We start from the raw sequence: 21,196 nt of genomic DNA on the forward strand, positions 1-21,196 counted from the left end.
CCCTCAATCACTAGCTTTAGAGTGTTAGTTATAGTAGGATTGGGATTATGGTCAAGTTGAGCTGGACTGATAGGTAAATTTTAGGTTTAGTGAGGAAGGTTAATGACTTGTATATACATTATCTCTTCTATTCTCAATTAACCTGGCTTCTGGAGAGAAGTCGCTCTATGACAACCTGAAAGCCACAGCCACATCATATTTGCTTTTCAACCTCTTCTCTTTACCATTTCCCTGCCCTCATTTCCTGGTCTTGTTTTCATAAGCATTTCCAATTAAGAAAAAAAACTGGTTTTAAGGCTCCTCCCTAATCCTTTTAATTTAGGATAAAATGTAGGTGGTGGGTAGGTGGAGCAACAGTGGCCAGGTGCAAGAATCATCTATAAAATAGAGAATAGAGCCCTAACTGGTTTGGCTCAGTGGATGGAGCGTCAGCCTGCGGACTGAAGGATCCCGGGTTCGATTCTGGTCAAGGGCATGTACCTTGGTTGCGGGCACATCCCCATTGGGGGGTGTGCAGGAGGCAGCTGATGGATGTTTCTCTCTCATCGATGTTTCTAACTGTCTATCCCTCTCCCTTCCTCTCTGTAAAAAATCAATAAAATATATTTTTTTAAAAAAATAGAGAATAGAGATTTCAGGAGAATAAATGGTCTGGATATCCATATTAATTTAGCAGTAATAAAATGAAGAATGGGCATGACCTGGGTTGCTTGGTGGGGCTCCATCAGTGCCAGGACACACATCCATCAAGCCAAGATGCCACTAAGATTAGCAGGTTCTTGTCTAAGTAAGTCTCTGAGATTGGCAGAGCCTCATTCCCCATAAAGTTTAGCTGCATGTCCTATTTCTGCTCCTTTCTTAATGTGTTCATTCATTTAACCATCTGTGGACAGACACAGACCTGAGTGAAGGACTTTGTGGGAGATGTATAATAGTGGGATCTCTTCTAGCCTCCAAGAATCCTTCTGCCCAGTGCCACTGTCTCTGTTTTGTGACCATCCTCATAGTAGATGCATCCATACCAAAATATTGGGGAGTTAAGCAAATAGAAGTCATGGAATTATGCTCAGAACCAACCATATAAGCAAAAAAACTCAACCCTCCTGCAGAGGAAATTGTTTTGAAAATCTCATGCCACATGCTTCCCTCCCGTCTAGACTTCAAGGAGAGAACTAGCTACCCAGATGCCTTTTGTTAGTGCTCTTCCCCAAAGCAGTTCAAATAGCCCAGCCCAGACATGTATTTGATTCTGCATAAACAGGCTTCTCCAATTAATGGGGAAAAATAGTGTTGTGTCAGTGCTGGGAAACCACAGGCCAGTAGACCAAGAGTGATTCATCAGGCAGGTCACAACAAGGCCAACCCAATTCTAAAATGTGTGTTTCATTTGAATGCTATCACTAGCATAGTAAACAGGACTACAAAACAATTATGTAAATACTGCAAACTAAGAGAAAATGGCAAAAGTGTCCAAGGTGAAGGAAGAGAAAGTTATCATAAACACCTGAGATAAGGATTTAAGGTAATATTGAAGAGTAGGATGAAGTTTCAAACTTTACAGTGTAGATATTGGTAACATCAGTTTGTTAGTAACATGTTTCATTGAAAGAAAGATGCATAATATTTTGAAATGTATGCGCTTTATTGGTTTTCTGAATTGGCTTATGGTCTTTGTGGGAGGATCGGGCAGTTTGCACCTCTCTCTCTCTCTCTCTCTCTCTCTCTCTCTCTCTCTCTCTCTCTCTTTCTCTCTCTTCTTTATTTCTTCCATATAATGCACTGGGGAAAGGGACTCTTATTTTGTTTTACCTTGAAGTATTAAAATGAAAATACTTAATTTTGCAAGGACTGGGCAGTGAATCTAATAATCCCTTTTCTCAACAGACTAAATCTTCTCTGTTTTTGTTGGTAATCTTATATATCTTTCCTCTGTTCGACAATTAAAGTTAGTATTTGAAATAATATTCCCAATAGAAATGTTATTTGTTACTTCTCAGGGGCTTGCATTAAAAATGTTATTCCAGTTCCTTATTTCAGCATTTCATGGTGCAGAATCCATATCTACCCAGTGGCCTCTAAAGATTAGGAGGAAAGGTGTTTCCAGATGTCCCAATCTCATCTGAGCCTCACCTGAGTTATGCAAGGGCCCCACATTTATGCATTCAGGTTGGATCTTCACTGGGGAATAGCTCACATAAGGTTGTTGGTATTTCCTGCTCCTGTTAAGTCAAAACTATTGTAATAACAGCTTTTCTGCCAGGATTCAGGTACCTTAGCTTCAAGCCCAGACCAGAATCAGGAAATGAAGAGGTATATGTGTAAAGGAAAACTACTGGGGTAGAGGTTTGGGGTGGGTAAAGGGGAATTGCTCAATTTTTTTTTCTTGGCATCAAAATGTTCAACACGAATAAGTCATTAGACAAAAAAAGACCTAGTCTTAGTGGAAATTACCACTGGTCAGATTCTCCATGGTAACTTTTGATTCTGACACCGTGTCAATGGGCTGGGTAGATCTGAGAGGCTGCTAGGATTGTCAGACTAGGAGTTAAAATACTTAGTTTCTTTGCAAGAATTTTGAGTGCTTATACAACTGGCATAGGTCTTATTTAAGAAAAATATACAAATAAGAAATAGCAAACTAGGTATAAAAGTGAATATCTATAATGAGAAAAGAAATACTAAGAATTATAAATCTTAAAAAGCTGGCAAATGCCATATGTTTTACAAAATCCCTAAGAACAACACAGTGTTTTTATTAGCCTGACACACTTCTATAATATTCTTTTCTCAATAATTTTTGGCTGCATAGTTTCAATTGCTTCTACAGAAGATAATAATTTTATAATATTTTCTATAAAGAATGGAATGATAATCCAGTCTTTATATGTGAAAACTTGTTTCTCTCCCCTTACTCACACCCATATACCTCCAGTGCAGGATAACCTGTAGCCTTTGATTGAAACCAGAGAATTGTTACAGATTATGTGGTGTGTGTGTGTGTGTGTGTGTGTGTGTGTGTGTGTGTGTGTGAAAGAGAGAGAGAGAGAGAGAGAGAGAGAGAGAGAGAGAGAGAGAGAGAGAAGGGGGTTGGCTTGGTGAGTACATGCCTCAAAGCCAGTCCTACACAAGGAAGTTTTGTAATAATTTGACTATACCAACCCCCCCCCCCACAAAAAACAAAAACAACCCACCAAACAATCCAATTAAAAAAATAGGCAAAAGACCTGACTAGACATACAAATGGCCTATGGATATATGAAAAGATGCTGAGTGTCACTAGTCATCAGAGAAATGCAAATTATAACAAAAATGAAATATCACCTCATACCTGTCAGAATGGCTATCATCAATAAATCAACAAACAACAAGTGTTGGGGAGGATGTGAAGAAAAGGGAACCCTCATGCACTGTTTGTGGGAATGCATTTTGGTGCAGCCACAGTGGGAAATAGTATGGAGTTTCCTCATCACTGCTTTCAGTCTTGCACCCTTTTTTATTTATTTATTTATTTATTTACTTACTTACTTACTTACTTACTTACTTACTTACTTACTTATTTGTTGTATTTTCAAAGCTATGGTCTCTGAGCTCCTGCCAACACTCCTGTATTAATTTGCTAGGACTGCAATAAAAAAAATACTACAAATAGGGTGGCTTAAACAAGAGAATTTTATTGTCTCACAGTTCTGGAGGTGAAAAGTATGGGATTAAGGGGTTGGTTCCATCTGAGGACTGTGAGAGAGAATTTGTTCCATTCCTCTCTCCTAGCTTCTACCTTCATCTTCACATGCTGTTCTCCCTATGTGTGTGTCTGTCGTTATGTACAAATTTCCCCTTTTTTTATAGGACACAAGTCACATTGAATTCATAAGGCTCACTCTAATGGCCTCATCATAATTTGTTTAAATCTGCAAAGACCCTATTTCCAAATAAGACACATTCTGAGGTTCTGGGGGTTAGGACTTCAACACATCTTTTCAGTGGGAAGCAATTCAACCCATAACAACCCTTAGCTACACCCAGCCAATAATCACATTGAAAGGTGGACAATGGCTCTCACAGCTGTGATTTATTTAAGTGTGTCGTCCTTGCAGTATTTCCAGTGATCTCAGTTGATGATACTTGTTTTCTAAAGAGAGAAAGGTTAAGATATCTATAAGTGTGGCCTTCATGTTCAAATGGCTGCTGCAGGGTTGAGTACTGTTGGAAAAGAAGGTCAAGTGCACTTAGTATTATTTGGCCAGTGCATGTGAGAGTAAATGTCCCTTTATGCACCATGTGAGTTCCATCTCATTTCATTATCCACTCTGGGTGAAAAGCAAGAGAAAGAGTGACAATAAGGGACAAAAAGAACTCTGAGAAATTTTAGCTTAAAACGCAAATGTTATAGTTTGATATTTTTTTCAAAACTTTTATCACCAGGTGACTGTTGATCATAAGTTTGCACAGAGAGTTTACCAGTAATAACATGCACAGCATGAAAGGTCTCTTTGTTTTGCTTCTTTGGATTCTGCTCTTGATTAGTTGTTCATCACTTATTCCTGCCTGAGGCACAGTGAATGATCAGTACTCACCCAAATGACTCAACTAATAGCAAACAGCATGCTGGGCACTGTGAGATGACTCAGAGACGAAGCTGAGATCAATCAAGAAAGCTGTTCCTAAAGAATGTGCTGTAAAGGGCATGAAAAATCTAGGTGCTGAGTACACCAAACTTTCACTGGAAAATTCCTTCAACTTTGCTGTCTGTTTGAAAACTTCTATAATGAAATGTTAAGGGAAAAAAATAACATAAATCAACCCCTGTGAATAAAACTTACTTAGAGCGAAAGAGCAAGTGCTGTTAGCATTCATTTGTTGTAAAACTAATTAGCAAACACTCAGAAATAGATCAGTGCCAGCTTTAACTCTCTTGTCAATGGCTGGGTAAACAAAGCATTGTCAGTTCAGGTTTTGATATCTGTTCTCTCATGATCAATTATTAGGATGTGGTGAGCAGCCTTTTGGTTGTATTTTATTTTGTTTTGTTGAATTAATAGCTGCCAGATTCCTCCAATCTGCACATTTACAAACAAGTCTATCTCTATTTTTAAAAATTATTTTAAAGACTTTTGCAGTGATTTTTATTTTTACAGAGAAGGAGAGAGAGAAAAAGAAAAACATCAATGTGAGAGTGGAACATCCATCAGCTGCCTCCTGCACACCCCCGACTGGGAATCAAGCCAGAAACCCTGGGTTGTGCCCTGACTGGGAACTGAACCAGCAACCTTTTGGTGCACAGGGTGATGCACAACTGAGCCACACCAACCAGCTATCTCTACTTTTAAACTGTCTCCATTTATTTGTTCCCTAGGTATGATTATGAATTTGATGGCTGGTGTACAATAAGATGAATATAAAATAGGGCATTCTACTTTGTGAGCCATCTTTTTTGTTGTTCTAAACTAGAGCAGTTAAGTATGCAATATCTGGAGCCAGATTGCCTGGCTTATTAGAATTTCAGCTCAGTAGGGTTTTGGGAAAATTACATAACCTTTTTGTGCCTTATCTTAAAGTGCAGGTAGCCTGCATCATGTAACTGACAGTGGCCATAGCAAGAGCTCAGTGAATTTAGCTCTCTCTCTCTAGAAAGCTTCACCTACCATCCTCTCTCTCTTTCTCTTTCTCTCTCTTTCTCTCTCTCTCTACTACCATCTCGACTCCATTTCTCTGCCTATCCAAATCTACTTCCCTCATACCAGGGATGGGCCAAGGGAAGTGGCCTTCCTCCTGTCCTGTCCTGTCTTGTCAGTGACCCCTGGGTAGCTCTCATGGACCCCATTCTATTACCTTTCCATTAAGAAGGCAGGCTTCTTTGTTAATGGAACTCTTTAGTGTCCTATTTATGTCTCTCTACCTCACATAGAACTATTTCCTTCATGGACATTTTCTTCACTACCACTATTTTTTTTCTTCACTATTCTGACCTTTTACACAATAAGGTCCTTTATCTGAAGTCTCCTGGTCTATAGCATGTCCCGTTGGATGCCACATGAAACATTTAATCAGAACTCTTATTTGACAAGCAATCAATCCACAAATATTTCTATTAGTGCCCATATGTTAAAGCCACTCAAAACTGTACTCCTCTTTTCTCCATAAAAAAAACATGATAACAACAATAATAATAAAAGCAATAATAACACTCTCCATTAAGTTAAACTGGTTTATATGTAGACATAGATTTTAAAATGCAAATTGCAAGATCTCTAAACAATGTGTTTGTGACCAATACGTAGGTTAATGAAAAGTTAAGGATCGAAACGTTAACCACACTGGATATTGCTACACCTCCTTGTCCTATAGCCAAGGAGGAAGACATAGAATACTTGATTGGGGGAAGGTGGGAGTTGGAGCACAGGGAAAGGAATTTGCAGTGGTGAGGGGAGGGCCTCATAGACATCCCTCAGTGGAAGATAATGATTTTCTTACTGTTGCCTTTAGAGCAGTGGTTCTCAACCTTGGCTGCACATTAGAATCACCTGGGAATCTTTTTAAAATCCTGATTTCTGGGCCTCATCCTCCGGAAATTTTGTTTCTTTGTTATGGGGTGGGGCCACAACATTAGTAACAAAGAAACAGAATTTCCGGAGGATGAGGCCCAGAAATCAGGATTTAAAAAAGATTCCCAGGTGATTCTAATATGCAGTCAAGGTTGAGAACCACTGCTTTAGAGATTTAAGCTGGGCTGTAATGTCTCAGAAACATATTCATATTGTTCTCACCCTATTTAATAAAAGGCTAATATGCAAATAGACAGAATGGTGGAACAACCGAACAACTGGTCACTATGACGTGTGCTGACCACCAGGGGGCATGTGCGGAACATGGCCGGCATTGGCCGAGGTGGGATGGTGGAGCAGGTGAGCAGGAGCACCAGACCAAGGCAGGGCGCCAGTTGCTGTTATGCGGGTGAGCCTCTGGTGGTTACTGAAAATTCTTTGCTCCTGGATTCCGCCCAGTGCTCACTTGCACCCGCTGACAGCGCCAGCCCCAATTGCTTGGCACCACCAATGGGTGCAAGTGGGGCTAGCTCCATCAGTGTGTGGGAGTGGTGGTGGGAGCAGGGCTGCCAGCAGACAGGGTACCAGGAGCCGTGGGGAAGGGGCAGGGGCACGGAGGATGGGTCGAGACCTGCTCCTGTGCCCACCGCAGCCTCACAGCCCACAGTTCCTTTCAAGGTGCATGAATTTGTGCACTGGACCCCTAGTTAATTAATAAAGTCCTGCCTAAAGGGATCCTATTCGTTTTCAGGAGACCATTGTCAGAGGTAACCGATACTGTCTGTAGTTATTGTCCTTGTGCTCCAAACGCACAAACAGGGACCCTCTGCTCATCTTCCATCTCTGGGGTCTGCGGACTATCTACTACTTTACCTGGGGTGTGTATGTCTTAAAATGCACATTCAAATTCAATAGGAGATTTTGACATGGCCTAGAGAGTAAGGGCCATTGCCTTCTGAACCTTGGGCCTAAGTAGGACCCACTTCCTATCTTGAGAAGCTACACACAAAAAAAGCCATAATAATGATAAGTTATATACAATCACTAATGTTACTTGACCTTCATCTATCCTATCACTTCTCAAAATCATTTTTAATAGTGTGGTGATATATCAAATTAATTCTAAAAAGAATTTCCTGGAAACATAAAATAACAGTAACTCCTCAGCTAAATCCTATGGGTTTGATTCAATTCTTTCCTGGAAGCAGATGAGGACCTCATTTAGGACCATGAACCCTGCTGGCCACAGTAGAGATTCCAAAAATAGAGTCAGCCAAAGTCAAGGGAAGGCCTCAGTCACTTCGTCAGTGTCCTAATTCTTACTGATTAGTTGAGCTCTGTGGACAACGGAGGAAGGGTACTGGATAAAGATAATAGTGTCTTTTTGGTATAGAAGGCCTCACATATCTCTTTAAAGACTTACTCCTGCAAGGCTAAGGGGAGGCTTGTTTCTTCCTGTGATTTAGTGAAGAACTTTTGTGGATCATGAGCCCACAAACTCACCCCCCGCCCCACCTCCCCTGCCTCTGGGACCACCTGCCAGGCTTCCCTATCATCAAATCCCAGCTTTCTTCAGAAAAGTGCTCTTAAGAGATCCCTTTGCGCTAGGCCTACTGTGCTACAATCACACAGTCCACACAAATAAAATGCGTTGGCTTTCTTTTTGCCCCCAGAATGGCCATTAAGAGACTTGGATACGTAGGAATTTATTTGAAGTGCCTAGGATAGAGGTCAGTGTTGTTAATTAGGAGTTTAGTTCAGTTAATTATACTTTTTTATGTTTCCACACATAACACCTCTTAAAATTGCATTTCAGGCGATAGCTTGGTGGTTTTCCACTCTCACTGCATATTAGAGTCATCAAGGGAGCTCTGAAATATTCCAACACCCAGGCTCCATCCCAGAAAAGACTATGGGTAATGCCTGAGCATGATACTTTTTAAAGCTTCCATGTGATTCTTAGTGTAGTAAATGTTGAGAACCATTGCTAGCTTTATGATATGACATACAAGTCAATTCTATTAAAATCAACCACTAACACCATCAAGAAAACTTGATTTGACGACATCATAAAGTTGAATAGGTTATGTAGGCATTATTATCAGCTTGAGATTTTTCTGGAAATTTGACTATATTTCACAATTTAAATGAAGGAAATAGAATTCCAGGATTCAGCATCTCAACAAGGTAGATCTTCCATTACACAATGGTGAAGTAGTAACAGTTCCCAAATTCATATTTTTATACTGTTTAGAAGCAGAATTCACCAGGAAATTCAGTCAGCAAAATTGCTATAGAAAGCTTGTTTTCTCAATTTGTCCATAAAATTTCTAACCTCAAAGCTTTGGAGAATTTGGTCCCTATAAAGTCCAAAAAGTATAACAAAACCACCTGTGATGTTTTTGCAGTTAAGTTACATTCAATTGATTTTTGGGACTTTACTCTGGAACAAATCTATGTCCACAGAGCCAGTCAAAGCTGTGAAATTTCCATTTTACCTCATATGTTTATCTCCTTTCATAAGCAAGGCTACTAACACTTGTGAGAGTGCTAGTGGGCAAGAATAATGCTGGCGTGGCTTTTAAGCACAGTGACCACCTGAGATGATGATTCCACCAGGTTCCATTTGATGGGAAGGACCACCTGCCAGGCTTCCCTATCATCAAACCCCAGCTTTCTTCAGAAAAGTGCTCTTAAGAGATCCCTTTGCGCTAGGCCTACTGTGCTACAATCACACAGTCCGCACAACTAAAATGCTTTGGCTTTCTTTTTGGACACCTGCCTTTCAGCTGAGAGGAGGGCTGTGCTGTGCCCTTTCTATCTGATGTCGCTCCTGTCCATTTGATGGGCTGAGTTTTATGAGTGGGAGGTTGGTGAAAAATAAATGTAAAGAATTTATGAGAGCTAAGTTGCTAATGTTTTGCAAAATATGAGGAATAAACATATATAAACCTTTCTGGAGGTGAGGGGGCAAGAAAACCAACTGGGCAAAAGGAACAAAAGAAACCCAATCTAGTTAAGTGCATGCATTTCGATGGTGTCCTTAGCTAGTGTCTGCTCTTCTGTTGAACTAAAGGCGCTTAATATTTGGCTGCTGCACCTTTACCATGAAAGCTGGGGGGTGAGAAGAGGGCAGAAATTGAATGTAGCCATTGCTGACATCCATTTGAAGCCAAAGACACAAAGGGAAGTAATTGGAGTTAATGGAAATAGAGTTTTAGAATGAAAGTACATGGGATTCGATTTAGTTAATTTAATTAAAGTTATACTTTAGATTACCTCATTTAAATTGCCTGTGTTTTCATTTATGCTCTGAATCCCTGGCCTTTACTTAATGAGAAGGTTCCCTAATAGAAAGCAATGATCTGTTTACCTTTCCTTCAGGGCCCTGCTGTATCTCATCTTCAGCCAGGGCCAACTGCCCCAGGTCCTTCCCAAGGCAAACTCTTTCATGCATTTGGTTGTCATAGAATGTGAGCACCTGAAGGCACCTGAAAAGCTCCAGCACTGCTCTAGCAGTGTGTGAAGGCTTCACCTTCTGAGCCTTTGGTTGTTTGGTAGCTATGGGAGCTTAGCCAGCATTACTTGTGCAGCAGGATATATACTCTCAAGGGCAACCGACACTCCCGATGGCAAAAACCATGGGGATTTTACCAATACATCAGATGAGAACTAAGTGTTCATTTCCAGAATGGAAATCAGTTTTGCATAGTCATACAAGGTACTTTATCCAGATCACAAAAACCAGCTAAATGAAACTAACTAGTGAGACCTCATGGTTAGCTAGGCTGATGACACGGTGAATTCCTGCTGGTCTGCATCCAAATATACCTGTGCCTTGGTTAGTGTTTCTCTCCTTTCAAAGTAGGAAGTGTGGCAGAGCAGTCTAGGGAGGGGGAGGGAGCAGTAAGGAAATGCCTAGGTAGAGGGAGGGAGCAGTTCCCCTCGTGGCTCCTGTGGAGGTCCCAGGAGAGGGGTGAAGTACACAGCAGGCCTCTTTATAATTTCTCACTCCTTTGCTCTCAGGAAAGCAAGGGTGACTATAGTCACAAAACAATGCATTTCATGATAGGATAATATGAACATATTTCCACTACAGGAGGAGATCAGCCTTTCTTGTCTCTCAGCACACCAGCTCTCAGAGGAAGCCTGTAATTACTGTCTCCAAGCACCTTTATTCAACTCATTCCTCTTATTCCTTTGAAATTTTCAGAAAATCTGTGCTATGATGAATAATACATAGATTTTTGTTACCTTTTAGTAAGGCAGTATTACTAGGATATAGTTTTCATTAATTTAAACATACGCATGTCACCATTTATGCTTTGTAGTATAATAATCTACTTTCTCCACTTTAGTTATTCTTTGGCAATAACTTGCACGTATATATGAACCATTGAATTATGGTAATTAATTCACTCTCAATAGAATAGGCAAGGCAGTAATATAGACAGTGATCTACTCAATAGGCATTTATTGGATAACCACTTCATTTAAGGCACTGAGCCCAGGTACTGTGGTTAGTACAAAACTGTAGAAGACTTGATCATTTTCCAAGGGGCCTCTACCTAATAAAGGAGATTAAGCCTCAGGTACAAATAGTAATTCAAAGTATGGTATGAGTGGTAAATGTGAAATACAAAGAAAGTACTGTGAGATTTCTGAGGACCATCAGATCATGCCTGACTTGAAGGTGGGTGGGTCAAGGAGTATTCTGTGGCACTGAGCTCTAAAGGAGGCAGAGGCTTGGACAAGTAATGGAAGGTGGGTGGAGATGGGGCACCCAGGTACAGTGGGGCCTTGACTTATGAGTTTAATTCGTTCCGTGACAGAGCTCATAACTCAAATTACTCGTATGTCAAATCAAAAAGTGAACGAGTGAGACACGTGATGCTGGACTGATGTTGTGGCATTCACTGTGACGTTCGCTGCGCCAACTAGCGGTGGGGTATCTGAAGCTGGCTCGCAACCCGAATTTTAGCTCGCAACTCAAAGCAAAAAATTGGCCGAGAGACGGCTCATATCTCGAAAAACTCGTTAGTCGGGACACTCGTAAGTCAAGGCCCCACTGTAAGTTAGAATAATGAGAGTAAGTGGATGGCCCTGTGAAAGTGCGGAGCACTTTCTGGACCATAAATGGGCCTTTTGGTGTTGATGTAGAGCACATGTCTGAAGGTAAGTTTTGCTAGAGCAAGATCTTGAGAGTCCTTGGTGTCAAACTAAGGAGTTTAACTTTACCAGTTAGATGTCCAGGTTCAAAGAAACACTGATCTTAGTCTTTTCAGAGCAGGGAATACTCTGGCAGCCTCAGCCCTCCTTAGGTTGGACATGGCGTGCTTGTGGTGAGCTCCTAACACCTGGATGCCCTGAGTCACACCTTCCATAGTCACCCACATACACTGGCTGGGTGCCTTCAGGGTCTCCATCCCGCCCACTGGAATGTGACCCTAGCATCTATCTAGATCTTGTTGGGGGGAAATGTTCTCGTCCCACTATCTGATACCTGACCGCCAGCTGCTAGCTAGGACTCATGAGTAGGAGGTAGGTGGGCGAATCAATCCAGGGCTCTGCTTCTTCCCACTCTACCACATCTGCTTCCCATGGTTTACTTTCCTAATGATGTTTTGTTGTATTAAATGTGTAGGCCTCTGAGAGTAGGAAGGAGAACTTTCATCTTAGTAGTGCTTCTCCAAATTTGCTTTTTTGCTTTACAGACATCTAAAGAGCCACATCAGAAGAAATACCAGTTGAAAGACAACCTTGACACTTATTCATGAATACTTTTTTGAATAAATTAATACATTGAATGTTTGCTATCTGATAGACACTGTACTAAACCCCACATCTCATTAATCCTTTTAAGCTTTTAGTATATGTGAAGAGAAAACATGTTGAACATCAAAACAACACAGTCCCCTTATATTACCATTTATAGTTGCAAGAATTAAATGGGATAATGTACTTAAAAGTCTTAACACATTGCATACAGTAGTCACTATTATTATTATGACTTATAGCTCCATACGCTATCAATGGCCTGGCTCAAAGAATTTTTAGTTGGATGTGATATATTTTGCCTCTCAATTTCAGGTTTTAATGTTTTTTATCCTCAAAGTATTGACACATCTTTCTGGAAAAGATTAGAGATTTGGTTTCAAAGTTATGACAATCATTGCAATGTTTGGTTGCCAGGGACTGTATAAATCAGGGTAAAAAGTGGGCTGATGACAACCGCCATTTTATTTTATTTTTGTTGCTTGGAGGGAAAAAGCAGTTTGGCAGATGTTGGGACTTGTGTCTGAGACATCGGAGCAACATGGTGAAAATGAATCAGTCAGCATGATGATAGCAACCTTGTTTGACTTCTGGACTGATCTGCCATCTCACAGCTGCACTTCACGTTATTCATGGGAGTGTGAATGCAAATGCTTGTGTTAGAAAAACATCCATGTCATCAGTTCACTATGCAAAGTACCCTAGAGATTGTAGGGTAGATCCCTTTCCTTGAACATGAACAGAAATCTCGGCATGAAAGTTGATTTCCAAACACCACAAGATTTTGTGTCAATTACCCAAGGATGAAATACCCATAACATAGAATCTTAATATAAGTCTAGAGAGTTTTGAATCTAGATTTAGGGACATCATAAAGATAAATGATTATCATATTCAGAAAGGTGATTTTCAAGAAGGAAATGATGTTTACTCCTAGTGTTTTATTTGTAGCATTCATGTCATATGAACATGTTTTCTGCACAGTCATAGGGAGAGAAAAAAGAAGGAGGAAATTAATTTGGAGCCTAACTATACCAATGAAAAAAATAAGTTGAAAAAAATGAGTTAATTTTAACATCAGAATGCTCATCCAATTTGTCTTGTGCAATAACAACAAAACACAAATATATCATGTTGAACTGTGTACGAAAGTTGCAAAAGCTTGTCATTTCTACTTTTTTTTTTTTAAAGGAGAAGCAAATGTGTCTGGCTTCCTCAATTTTTTCCTAACTTCAAGTTTTCAACTTTAAATAAACATTATGGAGACTTGCTGACTCACAGTACTTAACTTCTTGGTTATTTAAGAACCAAAAATAATGCCACCAAGAAAGGACAAACTAACAATGCAAGTTATTTATATACAAAAGTAATATAATCTTATATGTTTATTTGTCTGTTAATTGTCAAAACTTGGTTTGGGATAATCTCTAAGAAAAGAATTGATTCTTAAAATACTAAACCAAATCAGCAATCTAAGAACAGTTTTTGGGTTTGCAGGTAAAACCTCACCTGATTTTCCATCTCTGGCAGGTTGGGCTCATGTTTTCATGCTCTCATGATACTTAGATTTGGCACCACAGCACTTAATATTTATTGGCTTAAGTATCTCTCTCCCCAGTCATGTGAATTTCTTGAGACTAGGGACTGTCTTGCCCACTTTGGTTTCAGTAAGTGAACCAAAGTCATATCAGCTGGAAGATAGAAGGTTCTGTGTAAGAGCTGTTGAGTTTTTACTTCAGGTTTTCCATTCCAGGGCTCAGACACCTGCAATTTCATTGTCATAATCAGGACTAAGAAGGAAGCATCCAGCGTATTCATCTAGAGTGAGGAATACAGGGATAAGATTTCATGAAGACAAACAGAGTTATTTAAATAATGTAGATGAAAAATTATAGGAGGGACGGGAAACCACCACAACACCTTCCTAACTGTCTACTTTCAATCATTGCAAGTGAGCTTTTAAAAATACAAGTCTAATGAATTCACTTCCCTGCTTAAAAACCTTCAATGCATCCAAGGGTACATGGAATAAAGAGTCAAGCCCTCACCTGCCCATGAGGTCTTAAGTGGCTGGCTCCTCTCCCAGCCCATTGGAGCCACTGTCTCCTTGAGCCTACACTCCACAATACATGCTCTCTTTCAGTTCATTATAACAGAAGGCTCCGTTCTGCCTCAGGGCCATTGCACCTGCTCTTCCCACTGTCTGAATCATTGGAGCAGGAGCAGCCTGCCAGGCCTTCTGCTGTCTTTGGCTGCAGACTTTGGCTAGCCCAGAGATGATTAAAGTGTGAATTTGAATACCTTAAGGCCAGTCAGCTTCCTCCAGTCTGCCTAGGGCCTTAATGTTTCCAGCAGTCTTGCCTCTGCCAGATGCATACCTGTGTGTTACCTGCCTGCTGCCCTGAAGGAATTCGAGTTTGCAATCCCTGGACTAATTAATTCCTACAAATCAAACAGTGATCTGCAGGAATGTCACTTCTTTTTTTTTTAATTCTTTATTGATTTCAGAGAGGAAGGAAGAAGTAGAGAGAGAGAGAGATCGAAACATCAATGATGAGAGAGAATCACTGATCGACTGCCTCCTTCATGCCTCCACTGGGGATCGAGCCCACAACCTGGTTATGTGTCCTGACCTGAAATTGAACCGGGACCTCCTGGTGCATAGGTTGACTGTTCAACCACTGAGCCATGCTGGCCAAGGCAGAAATGTCACTTCTTAAAGGAAGTCTTCACAAACCCACACTCTGAAAAGCATCCTGTACTTTCCTTCATGGCACTCATCATAATTGCCATTAAATAATTGATTGTGTTAGTAGGGGTTTAAAACCTATCTTTGTGGCAAGGACTCTTGTCTTTTCACCACTGTATCCTCAGCCCTTTCCATATGGAAGGCACTCATTTATTGAATGGATGGATGGATGATAAAACTAGAGTATCCTAAAACTTAATAATGTAAATAACTCACTATGAGCTGTAAATGTGAATCATGGGTAAACATCTGTGAGATTTAATAGAGCCTAATCCTTCCAGTAGACACTGCGGTCCCCTAACTCTGAGATGATAATACTGTGTGAAGCTTATAATGAACTGTGTTCCAAAGGACAGAGGGAATGGGAAGCAGAGGGCTCCAGGCTCCCTACACCTAATGAAACTTGAGCATCTTTGCTCTTTTCATTATTCACCTTCTACCTTTTATGTAAATATAATGGACTTCTGTGCAAGATTTGTCTGAACAAAGCTTTCATCAGTGTTGTGACAAAGCCTGTCTTATAGACTGTGGTATCAATAGCCCCAAGAATAAGGCCAGACACCAAGTGAGTGAGCCATAAGTATTTGTTGAATATTATCTATGTATGGTAACCAACTTGTGGGGAATGATACATTTTCACATCTACAGATTTACAGTGTGTTTCAGAATCAAGAAATGGCAACGGTGTTCCATTGCAGGTAATTAACCGCTGTACTCTGAGTGTTTTTCCCATCCATCCAATCCAATTGCAAAACCAAACCAAATAAGTACTCACTTTCCAAACTATGGTAACACAGGCCGTTCAAATGCATTTTAAAAACTTTCATCATGGTCCTTCCCTAGCTACATTATCCTCTCTGCCTATAGTCACATCCAAAAGGCAATGAATGAATGATCTTCACAAATATTTTATTTTATTTTCAGATTTTTCAGAATGTGCCTAAAGAATGCTTCAATAATGTGTTTGTTGAGAAAGTTTGGTTTACTGATACTACTACTATTATTATTATTATTTGGCCTCGTTATATCTGAAGCTAACTAAAATAATAAAGTGGACAATTTTCCGTAGTGATAAGGTAATTTTTTTTAGTGTGGTAATTGGCAGTAAGAAGTGGGATAAAATAAATTATATGGAATAGTGTGTGCTCTGTTCACTGTGCCAGATACCTTCTATTCCCACCCCTACCCGCACCCCAGCGCTCCTCACCCTCTGCACCCTTCTCTGCCCTGTAGGCAGACCTTACACATGACTGTAACAGACTCACTTGTTCTCTGGTTTCCGGCTGGCTTGGCCCATTGGGAAGCCCCTACAGGAGGTCAGAGGAAAGGAGCGCAGTAAGGTCAGTTTCTGTATTTCCTTGCTTCCTCCATGCAGGGTGGCCTTGGGCTGGCTGTATAAAACCACCAAAGGTCACAGCTCCGCTGAAGGTGACCTTTTCCACGCTCTCCCACTGAATTCAGTTCCCTCTTCTTATTCCTTTATGCTTACAGGTGGTAACACCTGGTATGACTAGCCCAGGGGCACCTCAGTCTTCTTTGTGGTTGCCCCACACCTACCCATACCTCATAAATAAACCCTCCTGAGTGTGCCACTTGCTTCCCGTTGGGTCCCTGGCTTATGCATCCATCAGAGGTTCCATTTGCTGTCTTTGTCATTTTATTCAGGAATCAGAGTTCAGGTGATAGGCCTGGCATTGACTGCTTTAACTACTTTTGTTTAAAATTGCTTTAACCTATTTTGCTTTCAGTAAAAACAGCTCTGCCTTATTCTTTTAAACAGCATCATATTGCAGCATATAAAAGTTCTCTAATGTATTTATTGAACTCGCTATTGTTGAGCTTCTCCCCCTCAATTTTCCTGTTTGTTTGTTGTTTTTTTTTTTGTAGAGTACATCCTTGAACACACATCTTTATATATTTGTGTGATTTTTCATACAAGATAAATCCCTAAACGGGAATTGTTGGGGAAATATTTATTTTTGTTTCCAAAGGATAATACCACTAAGCTATTGTGACTAAGAATGCACTGCATTGAAGAAATTAAATTTTAAAGATGTTCACCAATGAATTAAGACTTTTTTGCTTTTTATTCCCTAGACTTGAGTAACATAGAACTTTTAAAGCAGAAAAAAAGATCTTTAATTCTAAAAGAGGTTTAGCTGGAAAAATACTGGATTACAAAGCACCTTATTTTTTTAAAATTGCTTTCAATGACTAGTTCACCATCAAAGAAAACCTATTAACATAACTGGTAACATCTACTTTTTATTTTATTTATTTATTTATTTATTTATTTTTTTTTTTTAATTAAATCTTTATTGTTCAGATTATTACATTTGTTCCTTTTTTTTTCCCCCCCATAACTCCCCTCCTCCCAGTTCCCGCCCCACCCTCCGCCCTCACTCCCCACCCACTGTCCTCATCCATAGGTGCACGATTTTTGTCCAGTCTCTTCCCACATCTTCCACACCCCTTTCCCCCCCAAGAATAGTCAGTCCATTCCCTTTCTATGTCCCTGATTCTATTATAATCAACAGTTCATTCTGTTCATCAGATTATTTATTCACTTGATTCTTAGATTCACTTGTTGATAGATGCATATTTGTTGTTCATAATTTGTATCTTTACCTTTTTCTTCCTCTTCCTCTTCTTAAAGGATACCTTTCAGCATTTCATATAATCCTGGTTTGGTGGTGATGAAGTCCTTTAGCTTTTCCTTATCTGTGAAGCTCTTTATCTGACCTTCAATTCTGAATGATAGCTTTGCTGGATAAAGTAATCTTGGTTGTAGTTTCTTGGTATTCATCACTTTGAATATTTCTTGCCACTCCCTTCTGGCCTGCAAAGTTTCTGTTGAGAAATCAGCTGACAGTCGTATGGGTATTCCCTTGTAGGTAACTGAGTTACTTTCTCTTGCTGTTTTTAAGATTCTCTCTTTGTCTTTTGCTTTTGGCATTTTAATTATGATGTGTCTTGGTGTGGTCCTCTTTGGATTCCTTTTGTTTGGGGTTCTCCGCGCTTCTTGGACCTGTAAGTCCATTTCTTTCATCAGGTGGGGGAAGTTTTCTGTCATTATTTCTTCAAATAGGTTTTCAATATCTTGCTCTCTCTCATCTTCTGGCACCCCTATAATTCTGATGTTGGTACGCTTGAAGCTGTCCCAGAGGTTCCTTACACTATCCTCGCATTTTTGGATTCTTTTTTCATTTTGCTTTTCCGGTTGGATGTTTTTTGCTTCCTCGCAATTCAAATCATTGACTTGATTCTTGCGCTCCTCTGGTCTGCTGTCGGGCGTCTGTTTAATATTCGTTATTTCAGACCGTGTGTGCTTAATTTCTAGTTGGTTCCCCAATATAAGATCGAGGGTCTTATTAGTTTTCGTGTAGATCTCATTAAGTCTATCGGCAGCTTCTAAACAGTTCTTGAGAGACCTTAAAAGTGTGGTTCTGAACTCTATTTCTTCCATTGACAATTTTGTCCTGTTTCTTTGTCTCCGCATTTTGTTATGCTTCTTTGGTGCACCCCCTAGTGGTCTTTGTTCGCAGTCTTATAGATAAATCTTGATTGTTGTAGCTAATTCCAGGGAGGGTTTGACCTCCAGGCCAAGTGGCTATGAGAATCAGCTGTGTCAGCAGTGAGAGAACTTCTGTCCTCTAGGGAGGTGCTAATCTAGCCTTTGCCTGAGGCTATCCGGCAAATGCCTCTGTGCAGGGCTTGGGCAGGGCGGGTCGCACAGGATCAACAGGGTGGGCCGGAGAGAGCAGTTATGGCGGCTCTCAGTCCTGTCCCCAGGGGCTCTGCCTCTCTGAGTCCCAGCACCCGCTCGCTGCAAAGCTCGGAGAGAAAGCTGCACTCGCTCTGACCGAAGCCAGACAGTCCGCTTCTCCCGTTTGAGCCTGGGCCCCTAAAGACTTGCCTGTATCTGGAGCTCAGAGTCTGCGACTCCCTCCCGATTGAAAACAACAACCGCGCCCTCCGCCGCCAGCCCGCTCCGCGCACTCCGCACCTCAGAATTTGACTTCAGCACTTCGCCTCCTCTGAGTGTCCGTATGCGTTACTCTTTCCTCCTAGTTGTAGGACTTCCACTCAGCCAGCGTTCCTGTGGTTCTGGGCGATGTCCGTTCTGTGTTTTAGTTTCACTTTTGAAGTAGTTGTTCAAAGCAGCAAACTCCGGCGTTAACCTATGCCGCCATCTTGGTTCTCAACATCTACTTTTTAGATTATAATTATACAAACACACCTACATTAAAAAATTTCTCTGGAATTTATGAACCCCCGGAATTCATCCATATAATTTCAAAGGAAAAGAGAACTATTTTCCTAATTGCTTCACATTTACCCAGCATTTCAATTTATCTCACAGAGCCCTGTTTTTGTTTTCTCTCCCTTCCTTCCTTCCTTCCTTCCTTCCTTCCTTCCTTCCTTCCTTCCTTCCTTCTTTTCTTCCTTCCTTCCTTCTTTCCTTCCTCCCTTCCACTGGGAGTTAAAAAACCTGAGCTCCAGACCTCTCACCTGCCACACCTGGCCTATGTAGACCTGTAGGACACCATTACCAAGGACTGGATGAGATGCTTAGTCAAGGACCCTCTTCCTCATCAGTGTCTGCCTGAACTGTGGTGGTGAAAACCATGGTAGGAGAGTGTATTGTCTCAAACTCATGAGTCTCAGTGAATATCAACATGGCTATGATCTTTTGGGCGCAGCTTGTGTAAGAGGTGGCAGAGATTAAATAAGGATTGACTCATCTGGGAGATTTCTCCAAGGTCCCCGTTATTCCCCAGCTCTTTTCCTCATGACTTATTGAGGATTTGCATTATGCTTGGGATTGGGAATAAAGCACCAAACAAGGTAGAACTATTTAGAGCACCAATTTTTTTTTTTCATAACATGACCCTTAGGCAATTTACATGATTGAAGGGAGGGAGGTTGCTTCAGCTACCATTATCTAGATTAACTGGGTGGTACCCAGCCTTGACCTTTGCTAGGGCTTCAAGGTTACTAACTTTTGGGGTCTCTGTCTATACTCAGCTAATGAGGACAGTAAATGGACTCCAGCATCTCCCCCTTATTTTTTTTTTTTTAAATCAAGTATCTGTAGACTAGAAATATGAGAACAAGTCCCAATTTCAATGTCCAACAGTTCTGAGTCCAAGTTTCAATGTCCGACAGTTCATGGAGAGCACCAATTTTTAAAATGTTTTCTAGTGTACTTCCTGAAGAAATTTTGAAAAATCATATGCCCTCTTGCAGAGTTTTAAGTTGATATATTATCTTAAAACCAAACTGGTAAAGGGTGTAATTTCTAGCACTTGTGACTGGGGAACAAATCCATTCCTCATGTTAAAATGCCACTCTTGATAACTTTCTTCAAGATATGAAACTTTTCATCCTAGCCACTCCATTAAATTAGCATGTATTAATATTCTGAATTCCTAACAAGTTTTGATTGAAGAAAAGCATAATGGGGCTTTCATCTAATGAGACAGAAATACAAAAGGGCTGCTTTAGTCTTACCATTCAACATCCTAACTGTACTCAAGTAGCTGAGTCATTTAAGATACCTGCTCTTCTCTTTTAATGCTTGAGTTCAGAGTTACAGGATTTTAAAGTAATACTTTTATTTGTTCCAATTTTCTATTTTCCAGTGGAGACAAATGAGACCCAGAGAGGCAAGGTGACTTGCCAAAGCCATGCAGCTGGGTGATGAACTTGGGATCCTTGGTTATCATTTGGTGACCTTTTCATTCCTTTGTGATTGGAAATGCCACAACCTCTGTAGTAGGTTTAAGTAAAAATTAATAGGAGCCAAAAACAACAGTAGCAACTATCACAGTCCTGTGTTATATAAGAACTAGAGGCCCAGTGCACAGATTCGTGCACTGGTGGGATCCTTGGCCTGGCTGGGGAGGGACCGCTGGAGGTTGGCTAGCCAGGGAGAGACTGCTGCAGGAGGGCTCCAGGGTGTGTGTGGCCCATCTTGCCCAGTCCTGATCGGCCAGACCCCAGCCGCAAGCTAACCTACCTGTTGGAGTGTCTGCCCCCTAGTGGTCAGTGCGCACCATAGCAAATGGTCAAATGGTCAGATGGTCAGACACTTAGCATATTAGGCTTTTATATAGAGAGATGAGAC

General features: G+C 40.7%; 1 long non-coding RNA gene across 1 annotated transcript in view; it reads left to right on the top strand.

The window, feature by feature from the left end:
• Positions 1–1,400: 1,400 nt before the first annotated feature.
• The window catches only part of LOC132236444 (uncharacterized), a 29,531-nt gene continuing 9,735 nt past the window's right edge, over positions 1,401–21,196 (top strand). Inside the window, exon 1 of the long non-coding RNA XR_009453311.1 lies at positions 1,401–1,522. This is a non-coding gene — a long non-coding RNA (uncharacterized LOC132236444). The remainder of the gene's footprint in view (positions 1,523–21,196) is intronic.

The sequence above is a fragment of the Myotis daubentonii genome, chromosome 6 (genome assembly GCF_963259705.1).
Source record: "Myotis daubentonii chromosome 6, mMyoDau2.1, whole genome shotgun sequence".
In the NCBI taxonomy this organism is placed as follows: Eukaryota; Metazoa; Chordata; class Mammalia; order Chiroptera; family Vespertilionidae; genus Myotis; species Myotis daubentonii.